We start from the raw sequence: 6,912 nt of genomic DNA on the forward strand, positions 1-6,912 counted from the left end.
ATGGTCACGCATGCACAGTGCAGTCGCACATGCGCAGAGAGTAGCTGCAGGGTGGTCATTATCAGAAAGACTCCGCAGAGACTACAAGCCCCATCATGCACAGCGGCTGCAGGAGCCATGTGATTCTACACAGCCAATAGGGATGCCCGGATCCCCTGCTCCAAGAGAGGATACATTTCGCGCACAGAGGAGCACGCCAGTCGGAGCTGGGACAAGGTTAGGGTAGGTTGTGTAGGTGCAGGGTGTCTGTAACTTGGCCTTGAGACTGAAGGAAGTGGTTGCAAAAATGTATCAATTTAGGCTTTTCATATTAAAGAAAGACAAAGACCAGTTTCTGTCACAGTATTCTCTAGAGAGCCTCCGCCATGAGTGTTCAAGTGCAGCCCGCTTTCCAAAAACCCGACAGAAGTTACGCGTATTTGATATCGCCGCGATTAATGCAACAGATGATAAGATGGCAACAGTTGTTCAAATTTATCAGTATTTTATCGAAAACTATGACTTTTACACATTTTTGCCAGCTCCTCATAAGTGGAAGCGTGCAATAAGGAAAACGTTATGTGGCGATCCCTGTTTTTATCGTATTGAGCCACAATTTATTGGAGGGTATAGGTGTGTATCACCGGCTTTTTCTTGTATCTATGATCATGCAGACGGCAAAAGATCGTTTTAAAACCAACTAAGAAACGACAGTCGCTGCCAAGCAATGCACCAGCACCAGCACCGGCTTCCAATAACTGTCCCACCGTCAGTGACAACCCTTGCTGTCTGTCCAGTGAGCCTGAGCCAGATTTCGCGTGCAGTTTCAATCAAGCTTGCATGTACCTAAGCAATTTCCAGCCTCATCAGCTGACTACAGGTGTATTAGTCTCGCTGCCAACTATCGACGTGGATGATCAAGAACACTGGACTGGCAGTGGCCGAGCGCCGGCGCCAGCTGAATGGGAAATTCTATGGTGAGTATTGTTGCCGTATTATTTTCTGTGTTTTTTTTATTTTGACAATACAGTATCAATATCGGCGCGATTCAAAAGTCAAGCGATTCTTCTGTAAGCAATATCATTGGCTGAGCGGCTTCTCCAGTACTGTACTGCAGATACTGAACAATTGGTGGAACGCTAGGCGCATGCGCATTGGAACCTTCTTGAAACGCATATGCGTGTCATTACAGCGACGGTAGGCGCATGCGCATGTGAACATGAGACGCCCCCCGAGAAAATTATTGGCGGGACTGGCTGGGAACGTCTTTAGGGGACTGATCATTACAGTAAAACTTTTCTTTTTGTTTTTCCTTAGAAAAGAAAACGGCTAATGGAGGGATTTCAATGGATAATATCGCTTTGTGTAACAATGCCTGCACATTGCTGAATCGGATTTAAAAACCCACGTACCGGAGTCTACAGTTTAGTGGCCGTTGTTATTGATTAGGATAGAATACTGTACCTAAAACAGTATGCTGATGTTTTCCGGCCGTACAGTATACAATACTTTTTTATGTACAGTATACTGTGTAATAAACCTGAAAAAATAAAAACTATGCATTTATTCTACATGTATTACAGTACTGTACATACAGTATGTGTCTTCTATTTTTTTTAATACTCTTGTACTGAGCATGCCTACAGAATACAGTACAGTATGCCTGGACAGTAGTGTACATTCTAGAAACACTGTATTTTGTTACAGTAGCAAAGGAGCCAATGGAACAATGTAAAACAAATCAACATGTTCTTTTATTGGTGGAGAAAGTACAAAAACATTTATTTACAAATACTGTACAATGTAGAAACATTTTAAGTGCACAGCAATTCAAAACATCAACAGGTGTATGGTTTACTGCTACAGTAGTGAAAACATTTAGATATAGTAAGTAAAAAACATTTACAGTCAGTCAGTATGGTTTACAGTCACATGTTTTAAAAACAAATTCTTTATTCATAAAATATACAAAACACAAAATCTCCTTTATTAAAGAACGGCAAGTCAAAACATATACTGTCGGATGGTGTGCAAAACAGTCTGCACCAGTACAGTCCTCGAGGGCAGCAAACAGGCCCGGTTTTCAGGGTAACCTTTGAAAACCGTGCCTGTTTGCGGCCCTCAGGGACTGGAATTGTGCAGTCCTGTGTGTGTGTGTGTACAGCAAGTTAAAACATTTCTGTATAAATGCAAGTTAAAACTTACAAACATTTTTTTATTAATACAAGTTAAAACACACAACATCTCCTTTATTTAAATACAGCAGGTCAAAACATGTACAGTACCTTACAGTACAGTTCAGCACAACAGTATGGTCTTACCTATGATTAAAAAAAATCTTTATTCATAAAATACAGTATACAAAACGCAACATCTCCTTTATTAAAGAAACATATACAGTACAGTGGGATGGTGTGCAAAACAGTCAGTCAGGCCTGAACCACAACAGTCCTCGAGGGCAGCAAACAGGCCCAGTTTTCAGGACAACCTTGAAAACCGGGTCTGTTTGCGGCCCTCCGGGACTGGAATTGTGCAGGTCCTGTGTGTGTGTGTGTACAGCAAGTTAAAACATTTCTGTATAAATACAAGTTAAAACACACAACAACATTTCCTTTATTTAAGTACAGCAGGTGAAAACATGTACAGTACTCTTCAGCACAACAGTATGGTCTTATAGTACCAGTGATTAAACCAGAAAGTCCACCAGATTGTCCGTCCATGGCCGATTCCTTGCATTGCGCAAAACGCCATTAATGCAGTCTCGGACGCCTTTCATTACAGGATCTGTAATTGTATAAAAGCGCTGCATTTCATCCAGAATGGTCTTTCTTAAATTGGCAGGAAGCGTCTTTTTTACGCGATTTCCTTCGTAGTTCACTCTGAAGGCCCAGTCGCAGTACAACGAGTAGGGCACATGGTGCTTAAAAAGTAACAAGGCATACTTGTGGGGTGCACCAGCACTCATCACACTATACTACCCCCTGAGCGCCGGTGGCAGATCGCACAGGCTGATGTCGGGCACCGTATCGATGCGAGCGAATGTAGGTCTTCTGCGAGCGGGTGTGTTTGAGGCGACGGGCGATGGTAGGTTGTCTGGGAGGAAGCTTTCCTCCGGTCTTGGTCGCCTGTTGTCTCCTGGCGTGGTCTTGGCGGGGTTGTCATGTCCTCCTCAACGGCATACATGTACACTAAATCTTCTGGTTGAGGGGGTGCGCTTGGTGATGGAAGGGTGTCGATGCTCCCATTCATCACATCCATGCCACCCTCCTGCTCCGGCATCGGGGAAACAGGGGCATGAACACCGAGCAAATGATGTATACCCACTATGTCAGCCTCTATCTTCTCCATCCGTCGATCCATCCGTTGATCCATATGTTGCATCCGTTGATCCATATGTAGCATCCGTTGCTCCACATTTAGCATGGTCTCCAGAAGCAGATCTATCTTTGCCAGCACAATCGAGTTCCCGGGGATATCCACACTTATCCCATTCAGCATCAGCTCTTACGAGCTGCTTCTTGTGAATGACGTGTGGACATCTGGGTGGATGGGTGCAACGGAGGATGAGATGGGGGTTCCATGGAAAGAAGCGGCAGCGTCGTCGAAGAAGGGTGGAGGAGGTGACCTGTGGATATCCAGTAGAGGAGAAGCGGCAGAGTCGTCGAAGAGGGATGGAGAAAGTGACCTTTGGATTTCCGGGCGAGAAGCAGAGTTGTCTAAGAGCAAAGGAGAAAGGGACCCGTGGATTTCAGAGGCACCAGCGGCAGCGGCGTCAGATAGAACTGGAGAAGATGGCCTGTGGGTTTCCGGGAGGGAGGTGGCAGCGTCGAGGACGAGGGGTGGAGAAGACGGGCTGAAGATTTCTGGGACAGCGGCGGCAGAGTCGTCGAAGCGTATGCGAGGAAGTGGTCTGCGGGTTCGATGGGTTGGCTCCCATTCGTTTTGCGCGAGAGTACATCACCGTATTTCTTCTTGACATAATAAGGCTGACATCTATGAAAACCCTTAGCCTTTGGGGTCAGCAGAAGGTTTTCTTTATTGGCCTTAGCCTTTTGCTTTGGCGTGGAAACGGCAACCGCCTTTCGCTTTTTCTGCATGACAGGCACGGCAGAGGCGAGTGGATTCCTGCATCCGTAGAATCGGGGTTGATCCATGGAAGCAGATGGCATAATGCAGTATCTGGACAAGGGCAAGTTCAGATAAAGATCATGGAGTGGTGGGCTATGCAAAGTGTGTAACCTTTTATGCATGGCGGCGAGGTACAGGTGTTGAAAGTGGGCGTACTCTAATGTGAGTCATTACCGTATAAATACACCATCCATTTTGTGGATTCACTGCACATTGAATACACATCGACTAAACATCGAATATACATTCTTGTGTTTGTATTTCTTTCTATTCGTAGCAATGGCTGTTAAAAAGATTTCCAAAGATCTCAGCATGCGAATTAAGGAGATGTACATGAGCGGACACCGAATTGCTGCTATCCAACGCTGGTTAGCTACTTCTGGCCTCGTTGTGCCAGCAACCACCGTGAGCTATCATGCACACGGAAAAACCAGAGAACGCAAAAGGGCACCAAGGGTAACTAACGCGTAAGTATATTTATACAACTTAAAAATACATTTTATATTAAATAATGTACTGTCACAGTACTGATGAGCTACAGTACTGTATCTAATATTTTGATTATTTCTGTAGATTTATATTATAACAGTATATATATTTTGTATATTTATATTTATATTACAACAGTATATATTTTTTAGATTTATATTACAACAGTATATATATTTTGTATATTTAGATTTATATTACAACAGTATATATATTCTGTATATTTATAATTATATTACAACAGTATATATATTTTGTATATTTATATTACAACAGTAAATATATTTTGTATATTGCTGCATATTGATACTGTAGAACTGTGCTGTAATACTGTAATGCTGTGCTTGTGGCCAACTTCACTGTAACTTACCGGATTGTTTTTCTTTACATTGTAGGGAGACAACTCTTCTGGTGGACAAAATAATTGAGGAGAATGATGAGAAGAGTGCATTAAGGGTCAAATACACTCTGCAGGAAAATCACAATCTCACTGTATCCGAGACCAGCATAAAGAAGATGAGACGCAGCATTGGATGGAAATATGGACTTGTGAGGTTAGTACTGGACAGTACAGGAGGTAAAAGTGTTGTTTAGGAAACTGTACTGTACCGCTAAAATTATTTATTCCTTGTCATTACAGAGCGTACCCCATGATAAGGGACGTAAACAAAATCAAAAGAGTGGTCCAGGCCCAGGCATGGATCGACAGTGGGCAAACTTTCCAGGATTGCATCTTCACTGACGAGTCTACTGTGTCGCTGGAGAGATTTGCAACCTTTGCATTCCACAAAAAATGTCGCATATCTATGAAGCCGCGGCCAAAACACCCCGTGAAGCTGCATGTGTGGGGTGCCATCTCTAGGCGTGGACCAGGATGCATTGTCATCTTTGAAGGTAAAATATATAAAATATAATATAGCCTTATGCACTGTACTTTACTAGTGCAGCCTTACTATATGCATTGTACTGTACTATTGTGCAGTTTTTTGAACACTTTTCTTTTCTTATTATAGGAATCATGAATAAAGCTTTCTTCCAAGACAAAATTGTCCCTGAGATAGTGCAATACATCACACGCGAGTTCCCGGATGGTCACTGTTTCTACCAGGACAACGATCCGAAGCACACCGCGTCAACAGCGCATATCCTTGAGCGCGGTATCAACTGGGTGAAGACGCCAGCGGAGTAAGTGCGGTAACCGTGTCTCATTTTTTCCCCACTGTTTTTACTGTGTACTGTATCTCTTAAACTAATTGTCCTTTTTTTCCAATGACAGATCGCCAGACTTCAATCCGATCGAAATGGTCTGGCATCAGCTGAAGGACCATATCCGGAAAGTGGTGAAACCCTCCAAAAAGGACGAGTTGTTGAAAGGCATAATGAGTTTTTGGAATGATGTACTCACCATGGAACGCTGCAATAAATATATAGACCATATTGCGACTGTGTTGCCCATTGTGATCGCGCGTAATGGGCAAGCATCAGGAAAGTAGTACTGTACTGTAGTATTGTAAGTACAGTATGATACAGGTAAGTATGGCACAGATTTTTTCTTTCCTAATAGTCAGAGTATACACTAGTTACAGTTTTTTCTTTACAGAGAGAGCAGCACCAGCCATAAGGTTACAGTACATAGTATTTAACAGTAGTCAGAGTATACAGTAGTTCAAGTATAGACTAGTTTGACAGTACTACAGTAACTGCCTACTAACTGCTCAATTTTTTTATTTCCAGAGAAAGCAGCACCAGCCATGTACAGTAGTACTACACGTCACACAATGCCATAATACAGTACGCACATAACTGTACTAATTTTTTATTTTCTTGTCGTTTCAGGAAAAAAGGGTGGCCTGGGGGGAGGTGGGGTGTTGTGTCCAGTCTAATCTATTTGTACAGTCAAATGTAAAGTATATAAACAGCAGTAATGATGTACACAAAACCTCTCCTCTCTCAATGAACTACTGTACTGTACACAGAATGAGGAACAAGATAAAGACGAAAAAAATAATATTACTATATATATATATGTATATTATACATTACAGTATATATTATTAAATAATATTCTAATAAATGTGCATTATTCATGTTTCTCCATGTTTTACAAATGTTTTCTAAATGTTTATCCAATTTCAATCTGCCAGAAGAACTTAATAAAGACTGCATTATGTATTACTCATGATTATTTTTAGATTTGTATTTTTTGGTTCCTGATAAAATAAAATAAATATTTATTTACATTCCTGCTAATTATAATAATTGACAACACCCCCCCCCACACCCACAGAACACCAATGAATAAGAATGAATGACAAA

Source organism: Ascaphus truei, chromosome 6, assembly GCF_040206685.1.
Source record: "Ascaphus truei isolate aAscTru1 chromosome 6, aAscTru1.hap1, whole genome shotgun sequence".
NCBI classification, from domain to species: Eukaryota; Metazoa; Chordata; class Amphibia; order Anura; family Ascaphidae; genus Ascaphus; species Ascaphus truei.